We start from the raw sequence: 18,604 nt of genomic DNA, 5'->3' as shown, positions 1-18,604 counted from the left end.
ACTTATAATTTGGTTTAAATTCAGTCAGATGTTTCAACAGGTGGCATGTTCAGTGCTTATGAGCTCAGGTGCGGATGTCGGAAATGAGATGTTGAATTTGGGCTTGCCCCTTGCTGATAACCTTCAGCAATGTCCTTCATTTCTTTAAGCCTGTTTCTCTATCTCTAAATCATGGCTGAGAATAGTAATTAGTGAAGGGATGTTTTTAGAATAAAATGAGATAACGGATCTGAAATGACGCAGCACCCAGTCAAGAAAGGTGGGAGGTTGTTATGCCTTTTGCTTCCTATGTGAAGTAGGTATTGTGTATGAAAAGAGCATTGGAAACTATTAAGCATTATGTATAATTCAGGGTTTGTTAACTACCATCTAAGTCATAGCTCCCTGATTAATCCTGAAAGCTAGCTAGCCTCTGTCACTGTATCAAGGACTCACATAATTACATATAAATAATCTGTATAAAAACTTGAAAATTAGGCTTTATTGTTCCTTTGTACATATGAGAAATTGAAAAATCAGAGGGATTAAATGATTTGTTCAAAGACAAACACTTGACACATACTGGAACCAAGTGTCAAATTGACATTGTTCTGAATATAGTGTTTGCAGTTCCTCCCTATAATATATTAGCTTTCTAAAAAAAATGGCGAGAATAATTGCAATGAACCACATTCCCTATTCTCTGAAAGCTCTTCCAGTGTTAACATTTTCAGATTCTTTAGCTGGTAAATTTCTCACTCTTTACATTCTCAGTTAATCTCAAAAAATGTCCATGGCAGGAAGTTATAGCTCACCGGCTTAGTGAGGTTTCATGCAATCCAATTCATAATGTCCATGTCCTCAATCTCAAAATTACTGGCAGTTTTATGGCTCATGTGAAGACACTGAACTGTTCAATGGCTGAATGCCAAGAAAACGGAACCTAAGAATTCACGGGTCTCTGTTTCCACACAGATGCCTGACAAGGTTTTCCAGTAAAGTAGCAAGTAGGAATTTAAAAAGTAGTCAAAAGAGATGAGCAATCCTTCATGTGATTTCCCCCTTATGTTTAAGATAAAATCATTGACTGTGGAGGACGAAGCAATAATAAATCAAATAGAACTATTCTGAAAGGAAGGCAGGGGTAGGAAAGAAGGAAGAAGACAGTTTTGAGCAGGACTGAGAAGTCAGGCTCACTTCCGGCCGGGCACAGGGGGTGTGGTGGTTTGCTCGAGGCTGTGAGGGCACCTGGCACCTGTGTAACTCAGAGGCTTTTAGTGCTGCTGCCAAACTCAGATGCTGAAAGGGTCAGATATGAACATTTTACAGGCACAGTTTATAACCACCTATTATTTACCTCCCAACTCACTGAGCTCGTGGTAACAGATTTTTTTTAAAGAGAAAAACATAAGGCCAAGCAAGGTTAATAATATTTTTATGAATCACAAAAATGCATAAGGGGCCCTCTCTCTGTCTCTTTCTCCCTCCTCTCTCTCTCCTTACCCCAAGCTACATTCTGGATAAATCTATTCTTAAAATAAGAACTATTTCTTTGGATATACAAACAGAGAGAATGGCCCAGAATTTTGTGTGTTCCTAACTCAATATATGATCAACTTATTTGAAACAGCTCTTAAAACCCCCAACTTCACTTAGATTCCTTACATCCCCTTAAAGTGTATGTCCCATTGGCTCTGTCCCTCTGGGTACATAATGTAGTGAAGCATAACTCTGGGGTGAAATCAGTAACGACCAGCAAAGATCATATGTATTTGGTGTGATGGTAACTGTAACGCCTCTTCCCTCGCCATTAGGACATTGGTGAAAGTCTTACCTAATAGCAGCCATCAGCCACGTTTCTCTCTCTCGACTTTCACTTGAAAACCCTTAATCTACTGTTGTCCTAGTTCTGGTCAATACTGCATATTCTACGCTTTCACATAACACTTGGACCGACGCTGATATTTACTTCTTGCTAAAATCACTGACTTCTCTGAACTGTTAGTCCATGTCTACAAATGAAATTTCAGGCTTTTACTGTTGCCTAGTTACCGTTCTTGTACTGCCAGATCCTGTTGTTTCTATTTCTACTGGAATTGGCCTTTTTGGAATTTGGTCGACTCACCTGTTGAATCATTCATGACTAAGACAGAGGTGTGTGGGGGGTAGTGGGTCCTATATGGCTGGACCCCAAGTCAATGCTGTTTCCATTTGCACAAGAGCTAAAATGTGCCCCCTTTGTCTTTCTTCTCTAGTTGTACCCGCTTGGGGCAAGATTGACTGACATCTCTTTAGGCTCCACATGTAATCATTGCTTTCTTGGGAAGTATTTCCTTATCACGCCCAGTCCTGCCTAAGGCTTGTCCATCTTTTATAATCCTGGTTATCGTCTGTACTTTGGCTGCCAAGAGGCTCTCTACTGAGAGCCACCGCGCAAACAGTCCGAGTGGAATAGAGCATTTGCATTTCAACTTCAGGTGAGATCACGGTTACACCGACCTTCTGGACAAAGGTTTTACGTTTCTTATTCTCACTTTGGCATTCATCCCACATCCCAAATGCTTTTTAATGTCCACTTTCAAATTCTCTTTCTGTTCATTTCCTCCCTGTTTTACCGTGATTTGTATTACTATCATCTGAGTATATTTTGGGGGCTGACAAAGCTAAAAAATAGCATGTATTCCTACTTCTCTTACTCTGCTTCTAATTTCATCATATACATTTTGAAATATAAGGCATTTTTAAATAGAGTGCTTCTCTTCAAAAATAAAAAAAAATGTGATTCCATTTAATGAAATGTATAATCAGTATATTCTTAATTTTAATGAGGTATAGGTATTTATTTACTGCTTTAAAAGCTTATTCTTTTTAGGCAGTGAAACCCATTCTAAGGGATGTGGGCCAGCATCCAGCCAGGAGAAAGACAAACCAACAGCTAACAGGGGTTATCAGTAGTCATGTCCCTTGACAAGAGTTCCCTCTACTTGGGGATGGTTACCACTCCAATAGCGAAAGAGGACAGGGTAAGGGAAAGGGAAAGAAAACAAAATAGTTTTCTTAGCCTCCCTAAAAAAGCCAGTTTAGAAAGCATAGATAAATAAAATATGATTTTCTCTGCCCTTTGTAACTCTCTTTCAAAAAGTCATCCCTCCATGGTGCCACAAACCCAACGGAAATTCTTTATCATTTCATTTAGCCTTTGAAGCGCAGCCAAGAGCCCTCTCTCTAGGGATGGAACGATTGTCAGAACTTTGACATTCTCCTGGAGAAACTCAGACCAGAGTATGAAGAATACAGAAAAAACAAGGCCTGCCTGTCCTAAGGACGCCTGAGATCTATTGGAGCAGACAGACAGAGGACAGTAAGAGTATGACTGTTCTCTCATGCCAGTTACACTTCAAGTTTTTGTGAACTTTATTTCATCCGTCCTTAAAGTGATGGGTATTATCTTCTCCTATCTCACAGGGGTTCAGGACGGACCAGAGATGTGCCCTGGAGAAGGAAGCTGGGCACCTGGGCATAAATGGCAGCCACAGTGGCAAATAACAGTTTCTAAAATCCAAGTTATAAGTCCCTGAATAATGAGCGGCCGTGAAAACATTCTGAAGAAAGGACACATTGGAACACATTGGGAAATGCATGTGAATGGTGATATCAGAAGAAAGGACTCCAAGAAAATTACTTTCACAAAAGCCAGAGGGCCTCAAGGTTGCTTGGACTTGCCGTTAGTTTCTCACCAGTTTAAAGTTCAGACTATGGGTAAAATTGCATTTCTATTTCCTCCACACATCGTGTATCTTGAAAGTTGTTAAATGGAATAAACCTTGGTGCTTCATTTCGTATGGAAACAATTATAGTTGTGCTAATGCAACATAAATTAGACACTGATGAAATTTTAAATGAATCTATAAATCATTTGTAAATATTGCTAAGCAATACACTCATTCTCTGTCTATATTTTTACCCAATGCCTTAGAAAAGAACCCAGCATTTTTTGCATAGAATATTGTTAAATTTTTCATCAGAATAAAGTGGAAAGAAGACACTGCCATGGTGGGCTCCTGGGAAAGTAGGTTGATATTGTCTCTATGTTGGAGAATATGGAAACATGACTCCCATCACCCTCTTAATCCTCTGATCATTCCTTTGCCTCTGTGGTATCAGACATGTGAATTGAGTTTACATGGCTTGGACTGTAATTGCTCATCCTTCCAAATTACTTTATTAGTTTAGCTGCACCATTGGGAAGATCACTTCCCAGTGTCGTTCTACAACTGTTTTTTACAAGCCTGTGTCACCAGAATTTAAATGATGTTGCTATGGGCAAAAATAATAGCAAGTACTTCTTCATGGATTCTTTCAGAGATCAGCTAAAATGATTAATCAGAGTGCCCAATAAATAAAAAGATGTGTCCTTCAAAATTTTTGTATGAAATCCTCACAAGCTTCAAAGGTTTACCTCTTGATATTAGGTAAAGACAGACTTAGAAATAAAATCCTCTATAGTAAATTAATTTTAAGTAATCTTAATGTAACCATCAAGGTCTTAAGGCCTCCAGATGGAGGGGATAATAGTACATAAAGAATATAAATTGGAAAGGCTATGGTACTTTCATTCAACCGCAAGACGTCTTTTTGGTTGGAGGTAGGATGTATTACATAATTAGATATCAAAATTTAGATGAGACTTCCATTCATGGGAGAGAATAAAATTGATTTGGCAACATGGTTTCCATCAGTACAAAAACTGACAAAGCTACAAAAACAAATAAAACCTGAAGTAAAGGTCTGGACTTCCCCAACTCAATTTCCTACCACTTTATACCTTGTTTTTAATGAAATAGTTGTTTCCATTTAAAGACAGGCAAAAATCAGAAAGAAATAAGCAGAAGACACTTTCCAAAATACTGGAGGTGGAGAGGGGAGGGAGGAAGGGGAGGGGTGAGTGGTGGTGGTGGTGATGAGGAAAGGGCCGTGATCAATAGGCTAATGAAGGACACACACACATCCACAAGGAAATAAGCTGGAAACGAAGGAAAAACCTATAGAAACACTCCCTCATGGTTGTAAAGAAATGCTAGACATTGTTATACCAATTTAAATCGGAAGATGAAAAGAGGTGAAGTTTAAATGAAGAAATTATAAGACAATTGATGAAAAAATAGTGAGTTTGGTAACAACAAAAATAGATTATAACCATAAAAATGAATCTCACATGGTATAACACGTGCATTTGGAAACAGTAGTGACTTAAAACAACACCAAAAGATATCATTATTTCTGTGGGTCAAGAGTCCAGGCGCGGGTTAACTGGTTCCTCTGCTCAGAATCTCCCCAGGTTGCCACCAAGGTGGGCAGAACTGTGTCGCTAGTTAGTTGGCAGAATCCAGTCCCTTAGAGCTGTAATTCCCAACTTCCTGTTTTCATGCTGGCCATTGGCCAGGGGCCCTCTCCACTCTTATAGGCTGCCCAGTCACCACCTGGCTATTTGCCTACTAACAGCCAGCAGAAGTCTGCTTCAAAGGAATCTTATATAATTTCATGTGATTGTGGAAGGGACTATCGCATATCTCTGCCCTCCCTTGAAGAGAGGTGAATACATACTGCATATATACCATGGGGCAGGAACCCTGCAGGTCATTTTAAAATTCTGCCTACCACAGATTAAAAAAATGGAAAGAGATAAACCAAGAAAGGAAAAGTATATCATAAATTTGATGTTTCCAAGGAAAGAAGCAAAACAAATTAAATAAGGGTTTCTGACTTTAAGATGGCAAAGAACTTTGAAGCTTTTTTTTCCCATCAAAGACTTCAATTGTAAATAATAAGAAGACACAGCAAGGAGATAGCTGAAGACTGGATCTCTAATTTATGAAGGGAGAACACTGATGAGGAAATCCTAACTGATTTAGCCAATCAGAGGGCAATCAATCACAAAAGTCCACAGACATGAGCAAGAACAATTGAGCCCTGCAGAACCAAGAAAACTTAGAAATGAAGACACTAGAGCCCAGCCAGCATGGCTCAGTGGTTGAGTGTAGACCTAGGAGGTCATGGTTCAGTTCCCGGCCAGGGCACATGCCTGGTTGTGGGCTCGATCCCCAGTAGGGGGCATGCAGGAAGCAGCCAATCAAATGATTCTCTCTCATCATTGATATTTCTATCTCTCTCTCCCTCTCCCTCTTGGAAGTCAATAAAAAGTATATTAAAAAGAAAAGAAACAAAGGCATTAGCACTATTGTAGTTGCTGATAGTTGTTGTGCTCCCATTCTCCACCCACATACCATGAAGTCAAGTGTCTATTGTTTTTGCAGAACCATGCATAGGATTAGATATTTGTTCTCTGAAGAAATTTAATAAGAGAAATGCCAGGCTTGGGGACACCATGCATCAAGCACAGGAGTAAATGCTAGACGGCATAACAGAAGGGTGTGAATTATGTGCAGACTTTGATTGTAGTCCATGCTCATAACTTTCATATGCTGGTGGTCAATATTATACTGCTATGCTAAAGATAGAATGAAAAATATTAATATTTGTGGTTACCAATTTTAAAACCATCTGGTAACTCCTGCTATCAAGAAATTTAACAAAAAATATGCAGTCTCTCACACATACCACCTCCAATAAGTTGTATGGTTCCTCCCTCTTAAATATGAATGGATGGCAAGCTTTGACAATAACTTTAATAATTATAAATAAATTCATAAGAGGTGCAATGTAAGGAACAGAAGAAACCTTTAAAAATGATATGTAATTGTCTTCAAAGGGGGAAAAAAAAAGATCTGTGACATCTACAAAGCTCAAAGGTAGAAGAAGCTATGAAAAGAAAGTAAAAGCTTTTGAAGACCTAGAAATATGATTGTTAAAGTAGAAATATTCATTAAGAAACAGCCAAAATTAATACATCTGGGGTGAAGAACTCTCCACAGCGATGCTCCAAGCCAAAAGGCAATGAGGCAATGACTACAAAATTCTGACAGAAAGAAATGTGGCCCTCCAATTCTGGAACCAGTCATGTGTTCTTGCAAATGAAATGGAATGAAACACCCATGAGTTTTACTTTAAAATCTTACTGAATGATGCGAGCTTGTCAAGCCAGACAGAAATGAAAGTATGGGTCCAAAGAATATGAATATTTAGCAAAATGATTGATGCTGAAAACTAACTCTATAAAAATAAAATTAAAATTGGACATTTGTTTAAATTATAGTTAAAAGAAGAATGGCATTTAAAGCATTGCCAATGTAAGCTTAATGACATAACCAAAAATATCAATCCTTAGGGAGAAGAGAGGTAAAAATATCATGTCCTCTCCTAATTACAGATTTGAGAAGACACTATTTAAAATTGAATCATTGAAAAAATCACAGATTCTTTTTTCTTTACCTTTGTTGTTTATAATTTAGATATCTGTTATAGGACAAAAATCCCTACTGATGGAATGTTTAAGTAAATTTTACTTATATCTATAATTTTACTTCTGATTTATTTTATTCCAAAAAAGTATTCTAAAAAGAAAATTAGTGTAGTATGATATAGAATCCTATCTGTATGAAAGCATTTTTATGAATTTATTATTCAATGTGTTTATATATCTATTCATAAGTCCATCTAATTAGAGAAATATCTGGAATAGCATTTAATAAGGAATTAAAGTGTTTCTTGTTGGCTCTATGTCTGGGCAGTAGGATTTGGGCAACGTTGGAGTTGGCCATTGAATGAACACTGACTGCCTCAAGAACTAGACCTGGGCAATCAGCAGCTTCTTATCTTCTCCCTGTCCTTGGAATGTAGCTTCCATCTGCCGACCACACAGCTGGAGCCATCTCAGGAGGTAGCTTTGAGAGAGTAAGGTGCTGTTGAGACCATCTGGATTGAATCCATGACTGTAGCCTGTTAAGGTCTCTATATAAATTTGAAAAATTCTGGCAGGTGTATGGGTGGCCCAGTGATCCTTCAGGCAGCCAAGACAGGCCCTATGTGCATGTTCCCTGGCTTATTAAATCTTCAACCTAGCGATCTGGAGTGGTCTGCCTCTTTCTTTGGTCTCTCTTGGCCCATCATGTATGGGCAGCCAGTTTTGAGTTTTACCAACAATTGGCAAGCTTGCCAGGATTCCAAAGAAATGGGTCTTGAGAAAGAGGCCTCTACAGGGGAAATCTCAGGTTGACCAATGGCCACTGTGGTGGGGGGCGGGGAGGCCCATAGGTTAGATGTTTGTGGGTCACAGAGATGACCCTAAAATGCCGCTGCTTTAACACACTTGTTTGTTGAACTGTGAAAAGCGCACTGTGCATAGAGAGAAAGCAAGTGGTGGCAGCGATGGACTGACTTCCACTGTGGGCAGCTCAGCTGGCTACCGATGCCCACGTGGAGGCTGAGGCTTGAGTTTGAAGAGCTGAGGCTGGAGAAGGGTGTGCAGTGGTCCGCTACTCTGTGAGCTGCAGGATGGCTGACGACACGGAAGAGCAGGCAGAGTTGGAGACAGTGTGCCACTCTGCAGAGACAGGAGGGGCAGGCTGCCACAGGTTCAGGTCCAAGAGCTTCTGACAAAGTCTGGTCAGGATGCTCAGAGGTAGAATCCTTGGGAAAGTGAGGATTGTGAAGGCGGGGGAGGGTGTGCTGTGGTGATTGACAGTGAAACAGATGAAGCAACCCCATGCTGACTGACCTTTAGTACAAAGGAGATTTTTAAACAGTAATTATCCCAGACTTTGGATAATAAATAAATACACCCCAAAACTCCTAGGAGAAAACTTACATTCTTCCTCTGCCCCTTGAAGATGTAATCCTTATGCTTTTGAAATATAAACTCCCCAGGAGGTAATTGAAACACTGCCCATGATTGCAAGAAGGGGGAAAAGAAGTCTTTGAAATACAGTCTGCTGTAGAAAATCCCTTGCCCAAAATGTAGTCTGTGCCCTCCGTAATAGTATTTTTCAAGGGCAAATACAAATTCTAAAAGGCTTCTCCAGAAATATTAGTGTAAAGCTTGAGGGATTTGAACAGGTAACCTTAACTTGTTCCACCTGCCAGAGACATAATTTGGATTCAACTGCTGTTTATACACTAGTGACTTTTTAAAAATATATATTTTATTGATTTTACAGAGAGGAAGGGAGAGAGAGATAGAGAGTTAGAAACATCAGTGAGAGAGAAACATTGATATGCTGCCTCCTGCACACCTCCCACTGGGGATGTGCCCACAACCAAGGTACATGCCCTTGACCAGAATCGAACCTGGGACCTTTCAGTCCGCAGGCCGACGCTCTATCCACTGAGCCAAACTGGTTATGGCTACACTCGTGACTTTTGTATTGTACTGAATACACGGCTAAAATTTCGGAAGGAGAGATGAAAAGTCTCTGTGTCTCTGTGTGTGTTTATGTATGTCTATGGATATGCATGATGCATATATAATATTTTTTCCATCATCAGATGGTACTGTCAACATTGCTTTGTAAACAAGCTCTATTTAACTGGATTATTGGTCTCTTGGTTTCAAGTTTACTCACTCTATGCAAATGCTTCTTCCTGAACGCTCTCCTTCACCCAGTCTTCCGCCCCGCGCCTCCATGCTGTGTTAGAGATGCCTTCTCTCATTGTCTCCTGTGCTTCAGTTGACCATTGCCTCTAACAAATGTCTACCAGCTGTATTGTTCATGTCTCTGTCACCCATTAGAATCTGAGTTCCCAGAGAAAATGACTCTCATTTATTAACTTCTGGTAGCCTGGTATGTAGTAGTGATGTTGGTGAGATCATCAATAAGGGCTTGAATGAATGAATTGATATTAATTTTCCTCAACTCTTCCTTTCTTAGTCTTAGCCAGGGTTGGTGACTGTTTCCTTTCTAAGGACAAACAGTAAATACTTATAAATTCTGCTCATGGTTTTTTGCTGCATTTTCTTCTGTGTCTTAATTTTAATTTTTAATAACATTTTAGAAATACAAAATCCAGTGTCAGCGGAAAATCAGGCCCTGGGCCACATTGGTCAACCTTTGGTCTTAAAAATCATAGACACCAATAAACTAATCCTTGCCTTAGGCATGTACACCCCTTCAGTGGAAATTACGCCAAACTATCAAAGATATTATTTGTGTTTGCTCTGAGGCTTAATCCCATGTGATAAGAATCTTTCTTCCTCTGATTCAGAATCCTTTCAATTTTCACTTCTATTGATTACCCTTGTCTATACATTTGGTCACCTCATACAATTCCAGTAATTCAATGATGGATACAGGATTCCACTCAACCACCAGAGAATGTGAGGAACTACAGCGATGAGAATCCTATTGCTCCTACCCCTTTTTGAATGTTATTCGTTACTGTTGCCTTAGTTATTACTGATTGTTATGGTTCAAGTTTAAATGCTTGCATAGTGAATTGCAAAAAGTCCACAGAAGGATTGTTATTTTGATCTTGAATTGTTGCTACCAAACTTTCTCTTAGGTAGGGAAAAAGATAATTATCATAGTTTACTTTTTTTAAATATGAAATTGATTTTTGCTAAATTTCAGAAAAGGAGTGAGAAGATTATAAGATAGCATAATATAGTAGGAGAATATTCAGGGATCAAAGTGCATCTTAGATGTTTTTTGAAAACAGGAAGAACAAATACTGAGATACAGACATCACATACATTAAACTTTACAAATTTTTACAAAACCATATCATATAATTGCCATTTTACATACAAGAACACTGAATCTCAGAATTTAGATATTTTCTAGTTATCCTTCAGTTAGTGGATTGAGGGTTAGTATCTGTATCCTAAACTTTTCATACCAAGTTATATATGTAATCATTTTCTTGGGAAGATAGTTATAAAATAAAAGGAGGGAAGCTTTGACTTTTCATCATTGGGAATTTTTTCAAAATATAAAGAAGTGTTTTGGTCCCCTCCACCAGTAGAAAGAACTATAAAAATCTGACTTAGTAATTATTGTTATATCCCATTGAAATGATTGGAAATCACTAAATTATAATAACATGAAAATTTCTTTATTGTTCTCAACATGACTTAGTTGATTGAAACATGACTTAAACTGTGTGAGAGGAGGTTTCTCTCTGTCTATGCCCCATACTTCACCTATAAAATGAGCAGTATAGTTTTTGATTGAAAGCAACAGTATTTAAAAGCTTTTCAAATTTTAACCTGTTGACACATAATGTTATTATGATTGTTCTCATATTTTTCCATTGAATTTCCTCAGATAATAAAGGAGTCAGTGCCTCATTTCAAATGCACTTTAAAAAACCCTCTATCTCTTTAAATACACATTTTTATTTTATTCTTTAAAATATTAATTGTCACATTAGTATAAATCTATCCTCACTTTTATAAATTATACGACTGTTGCTTTATGAGGATCAAATTGATTTCTACAGTTGCTGTCTAGGGCAGCCAGCTCACTTCTCTGGAGATGCACAAACTCATATACCAGGAAGCAGAGGCCGGAACAACGAGGTCTCTGGCAATGAAAGAGCAGGTCCGGCATGCCTGGAGTAATCAGTGCCATCCAACCCCTCCTGAGGGAAATAGACAGACAGCGACATCCAATGCAAACAATACCCGATGAAGACTTAGTGCTTAAACACTCAACCTCAGCCAAATGCTTCCTGTGAAAACTAAGAGTTTAAAAGACTCTGGAATAAGAACTCTGCGATCTAAGGAGAGAGCCGGAGGTGAGCCTACAGGAACCAAAACACAGAATGATAGTCTCACCCGGCACTGACCTAGGCCGTCAGCCGCTCTGGATGACAGTTCTTGTCTGTTTCTGAAAGTGGAAGAACCAGGACTTGAGATCGGAACACATTGCGGTTGCCTTTATCATTTACGGTGTGTACAGAATGTGAGCAGAGTTAAACTCTGCACATCTCTAGAGTGTGACTAGGTCTCCCTGACAAATCCTTTTGTTATTTTAATGAAATTCTGAGTCCAAGAGGCTTGCTGGTCTTTAATAGGCAGATAAGTCAGGTTTATGAAGTATACCTGAGTGGTACCCACAGTAGGAAAATGAAAAAAGTAGGCCAATTCAGAAAACCATATTAGAGCGGGCTTCACTCTGACTGAGTAGTACACAAACCTTATTATTGCAAGATATTTTCCTTTTACATGACTCTTTTATCTTCTCTCTCTCTCTCTCTCTCTCTCTCTCTCTCTCTCTCTCTTGCTTTCTCTCTCTTTTTAAGAAAAATGGATCTGTAGTTGGTCAATTCTCTTTTCAACGATTCCTCCTCTCCGTGACAGGCTGGAGTGATTTCACACTCGGGGAAAATGGATTTGCTGCTCTTCATCCACTGCTAATGAGCTTTTTGAACAATGGTAGCCCTAACCCGAGTCATGAAAGAGCCAGCTCCGATTTCCCATGAACGCGCCTGTAACAATAAAGGGAGAAATGCCAAGTCCATGCGCCTTGCTGAGAACGCTTTTCCTCTCTGCATTTCAGCCCATTAGATGACGGCTCCCCACGACACTGTCCAGCCCCTGGACTCTGACAGCGGAGCCTTCAGGTGTCTCTGCAGCTGGCCTGTGGCACTCTCCAGCGCCGGGTGGCAAGGAGGATGTCGGCCCAACTAGACTTGACTTCCGGCGATGTCACTCACCAGCTTGTGTGACACTGAGCGGGCATTGCTTTGCCCGGAGTAGTTACTAATAATATGTCACATGTGTGAGACGGACCTGTTTCCAAGAAGCTAAAAGACCTCCAAAGGCCCGTTATTATTAAGATACGGTGATGCTAGGAAATGCTTAACTTTGCCAGCTCTATTTTTATCTTTATTTTTATCTTTTTTAAAATATATTTTATTCATTTTTTACAGAGTGGAAGGGAGAGGGATAGAGAGTTAGAAACATCGATCAGCTGCCTCCTGCACACCCCCTACTGGGGATTTGCCCGCAACCAAGGTACATGCCCTTGACCAGAATCGAACCTGGGACCCTTGAGCCCACAGGCTGACGCTCTATCCACTGAGCCAAACCGGCTAGGGCAGCCAGCTCTATTTTTAAATTGCGTGCAGTGATTTCTCCCTATCGGTCACTTCCATTTCCCTCAAACAAACCAACAACTCATGAGGTTGTTGCATTTAAATTAGAGACAAACTTGATGTAAAACACAACAACTCAATGTTCCTCCTTTCGCTCAGCTCACTTCTCACTGTATCCTAAGAGGGAAGCAAAGAAGCCCATCGGGACTTTCCCTACTCTCCCTGGGAATTTTCTCAGCCAGATTCACCAGCTCATTCCACGCATTTTCCACCTTCCGTGCAGCCTCGTGTAGCTTCCCTAGTCTCTGCCAGTACTTCATGAAGGCCCCATCTTCTCCAGTTGCTTCTACAGAGTTCTCAAGGTCCACGGGTCCTTACCCTATGTCTTGACCCTAAAGCCAGGGTGTCATATTTGGAGTTTTTGTCACTGCACTAAGGTCTATGTTGCTCATCTTTTGTAACAAACTACCCTTAAATTTAGTCCGTTAAGATAGCAATCACTTCGTTTCCTGAGATCTCCCAGGGCAGTGGACTCCAGCTGACCGTACCTGGGTGGCTGCCAGGGAGGGAAAGACTCCAAGGGTTTGTTTCGTCTGTGAATAGTGCCTCACTGGGAAGATTTGACTGGCTGGGGACTGGCTGGGAGAGCGAGGCTGGAGTATGCCTGGATCTTCAGTTCCCCACCATGTAACCTCAAGGCCTCTTCCTCTCCTTATGGGTTCTCCATATTTTCTCTTTACATGGTCTCATCTAGGATTCTGACATGAGAGTTTAGATTTCCCGAGTGTGCAGAAATGGAAGCTTTAAGAAGGCATACCTTCTTTTTAATTTTTTTTTATTAAATTGATTGGGGTGACATCGGTCTTCATGAACATACAGGTTTCAGGTGTGGGCTCTATGTTATGAGATATGTATATTGAACCGTGTGCCTACACACTTTCTTAAAGTTTAAGTAATGATTAGCACAGTAAAATTTTCCCCACATTCCATTCTTAAAGTGTCTTAGTTTGGCTGCTCTAACAAAATACCATAGACGAGCTGGCTAAATAATAGAATTTTATTTCTCCTGGTGCTTGAGGCTGGGAGTCTGTGATCAGGGTGCCAACGTGGTGAGGCTCTGGGGAGGACCTTCTCTCATTTGCAAGGGCCCTTTCTCCTTGGATCATCGCCTGGTGAGAAGGGAAAGAGCTCTCCAGGGTCTCCTGGGAAGAGCCCTCATGACCTATTGACCTCCCAAAGACCCCCATCTGCTGATATCATCCCATTGGGGGTTAAGATTCCAACACATGCATTTTGGGGAGACACAAACATCCAGTCTATACTAATAAGTCATAAGCCAAGCTTGGATTCACGAACTGAGGACTACAAAAAAGGCATAAACACCAAAGAAAGTTTTATCTGGTATTCCCAAGGACACTGACTCCCACAGTGACATAATGAAAATTAACAAAGTAAAAGGATATTTTTTTTTTGAAAAATAAATCAAATGAAAAAATCACCACAAAGCTGAATTTAAAATCATAGAGAGATGATTATTCTTCTGAGTCAGAAGATGGTCATAGAGATAGGAAAAAAGGAGACAGTTTTACAGTGTCTTTAAGAAATGAAATTGAAATATCTTAGTAATTGCCTGGATATTTGAGTGAGGAAGAGAAGAGGTGAGAACATATACAAAAAGCTAATAGTCAAGTCAATAGAATATCAACAAAGATAAAGAAATATGAAAAGTGAATTGGTTCCACTATCACAAGTAGGATTTGCTATTCCCTAGATAAGAAGCTGAGATGGGTTGGAGGTCCAAACAACACAAATCACCCATTGCCCTCATCCATTGGCTTGGGAAGTGATTAACCAAAGAACTTACATGCATATATGCATAACCAGGGGACACAGATAATAGTGCCATAGGCCTGGGGGAGGGGTGCAGGGTGAAGGAGGGTAAAGGGGGGGGGCATATGTAATCCTTTCAACAATAAAGATAAATTTTAAAAAAACAGACAATTAACTAATTAATTAAATATCTAGAAAATAAAGCAGAGAGATTTGTTTCAGACTCTGTGAGACATTAGGTGATTTATGATAAGAAAATGATCCAGTGCCATCATCAGGGATATGATGAAATGTATATTGACAGAAACTAATTTTATGACTACAGCATTCTAGGTTCTGTAGGATTTTGGAAAATAAAAGTCCAGAGGATCATTTTAATTCAGTTTAAATATTTCTCATCTCCTTTATACAGTACAAATTCCTCCATAAGTATAATTGCTAGCCCTTAGTAAGTTTTTTTAAAATATATTTTATTGAATTTTTACAGAGAGAAAGGGAGAGGGATGGAGAGCTAGAAACATCGACGAGACAGAAACATCGATCAGCTGCCTCCTGCACACTCCCCACTGGGGATGTGCCCACAACCGAGGTGCATGCCCTTGATAGGAATTGAACCTGGGACCCTTGAGTCCACAAGCCGACACTCTATCCACTGAGCCAAATGGGTTAGGGCACCCTTATTAAGTTTTGCAAATGTAAAGTAACATGAGAGAGGGTTAGAACCAGATCTATTTTGAATACCACATATGCAGTATTGACTCCCTAATCTAGGAAAATGAAACTAATTTACTGACTATATTTAAAAGGGGCTTATTAATATATTATTATAAGTCTATTTTGTAAAACAGAGAATATATAGGATATATATTTAAAATATCATACAGTGATATATGTGTAATATGCATAAAAATGATTATCCTGGCAAAATTAATGTTTAATAAAGAAGTCATGTTCAGCCAGTGCAGCTCAGTGGTTGAGGGTTAAACTATGAATCAGGAGGTCACGGTTCAATTCTCAGTGAGGGCACATGACCTGCTTAAGGGCTGAATCCTTGGTAAGGGGCATGCAGGATGCAGCAGAACATGATTCTCCCTCCTTATTGATGTTTCTATCTCTCTCTCCCTCTCTCTTTCTCTCTGAAATCAATGAAAATATATTGAAAAATAAAATAAATTCAAAACATCCTTATGCTTTTTAATAATCTGAGAATGGATAGAAAAAGTTCTTTGTATAATAGAAAATTCAATGAGTTATTCTGTCTTTGAAGTAAAATGTGGCTGATGTCTTAATTCACATCGACACATACAAAATATATTGTAACTTGAATCCTTAATATAAAATTATTTTTAAGTGCAAATTTCAATTATTAGCTGACTCCAGATCAAAATTTAATTCAAATTTATTTTATTTTTTTAAGGTAATTGGATTGTAGATAAAGTGTTTTTCATCTGCAGATATCAAAAATATAATTCTTTCAGAAGTCATAAATGATTCATTGTTATTACTTGAATACATTTTTCAGTTTTAATGAAACTGTCTTATTAATAAGATATGATTTGATTTGATAGAGTATCATTTCACTATTAAAGCATTAGAAAATTTGGCTTAACTTAATTTGTGATTTATTAGCTCTTTGAATGTTGGCCTCTCATGCATGATTCTTTCAATCACTGGTGACTTTGTTTTATTAGTCTGTTACTCATCAAGTAGTAGATTGATGTTTCCATCTATAATATGGCCAGCAAAGGAGACACTTCAGGATTTGTGACTTCTCAAATACTACACATATTTTCAGCCTCAAAAATTTCCATACTTAGGCTCTGGTTGGTTTTCTCAGAGGGAGATAGATGATAGATAGATAGATAGATAGATAGATAGATAGATAGATAGATAGATAGACAGACAGACCTCCACCAAATGTCAGTGCTGACTAATTGAGAAATACCAGCAGCCTTCTCACTACTTTTTTCACCTATTCTTCATCAGAAGAGGGGTGCGGGAGCTGGATGAAAGAAGATACAGGGATTAGCCAGAGAACATATATGCATTACCCCATAGACACAGACAACAATGTGGTGATGGCCAGAGAGAAATGGGAACAGGGCTGGTTGGAGGTGGGCATAGGGCAGCGGGGAAATGGGGACATCTGTAATACTGTCAACAATAAAAAAAGATGCTCACCATCCCCACAATCATTTAACATGATGGTGGGGATGTTAGCCAATGTGATTACATAAGAGAAAGGAGGTATAGGAATTGGAGAGAAAGAAGTACAGTCATTTCTACTTCTAATGACAACACTGTGCATATGCATGTAGTATTAAAACCCATCAGAATAATTGGAAAATCTGTGGCAAACAATAAGGAGTTCTAGTAAATTAGGACATATAATTAACATTTAAAATCAGTATCCTTTTAGTACACATTAAAAACTATTTAGAAAACATAATTGAAGAAAATAGCTCATTTGTGATAGAGAAAAGTAAATATAATACACAAACTCGTATATATATAAAAAGCTAAGTGATCAGCTGACTGCACGACTGGACAACTGGCTGGTAGGTATGATGCACACTGACCAACAGGGGGCAGATGCTCAACGCAGGAGCTGCCAAATGACAGCAACTTTGTAGAGTGCTTTCTCACACTCCAGGACCCCTCAGGGGATGTCTGACTGCTGGTTTCAGCCTCATCCCAGCAGGCCAGGCCGAGAGACCCCACCCACTCTGCAGATGCCCTTCAAACCCTGGCGCTGCCCCAGGTGCGGCCAGCTGGGGAGGGACCTTGGGAGGTTGGCTCCAGGGTGTGTCTGGCCTATCTAGCCCAGTCCCACCCTGGCCACCTTCTAATTAATTTCCTTTCAATGTGCATGAATTTGTGCACCAAGGCCTCTAGTATTAATATAACAAGAAATAGCCTTAGCCAAAATAAATACCTATAAAACACTCATGAGAGAAAAATAGTAATCTTGGGAAAATGTCAGGACATATGTTCTTAAATAGAAAAAAAAATCAATATAAGCAAGATGTCAGTTTTTCTAAATTAAATTAACATTTTTGGAGAATTTGGTTCAAACTCATGCAATATTGTTTTTGTCCATAATGTAATTAAGCTAGAAGTCAATAACAGAAATATAATATAAAAATATCCAAACTCCTGAGAATTAAACATCACACTTCTAAATAAATTATGTGTCCAAAAAAGCCCACTACATAAGTAAATACCAAATTAATAACAGAAAGAATTCTGGGAAATCTTCCTAATACTTGGAAATTAAACTACATATTTCTCAACAACCTAGTAATCTAATAATCTAAATAATCTATTTAGACATTTAAAGGAAGAGCATAAACACAAATCAAAGAGGAAATAAGAAACTTGTTTTTAACTCAATAAATACAAACATGGAATCTCACAGTTATCAGATGCAACTAAAGCTGTACTTGGAAATTTCATTGATGTGAAAAGTGAAGTTTATACAATTAAGGGAACTTAAAAGAGCTTTTCTCCAACCCTCTTCCTGATTATTTTTTATATTACCCTAGTATCCCATACAGCTATTAATATGAAAAAGTTGTATTGGTAAGCATTAAAATCACTAATGATAATAAAAAATGGTACCATCAACCAGTAGAAAAAGCATTAGAATACCTGTTCTCTTGTCCCCCTGTTACTGCTAGCTACTTCATCATATGAATATTTATAAATATTATAAATTATGAACTTGTCTACAGTTTCCTTCTGGAGCAAATCACCCCCACGTATGCACAAGGAGGGGCCCATAAATCAGTTACCGTAGCGA

Source organism: Myotis daubentonii, chromosome 12 (genome assembly GCF_963259705.1).
Source record: "Myotis daubentonii chromosome 12, mMyoDau2.1, whole genome shotgun sequence".
NCBI classification, from domain to species: domain Eukaryota; kingdom Metazoa; phylum Chordata; class Mammalia; order Chiroptera; family Vespertilionidae; genus Myotis; species Myotis daubentonii.
Note: the sequence above shows the minus strand (reverse complement) of the source record.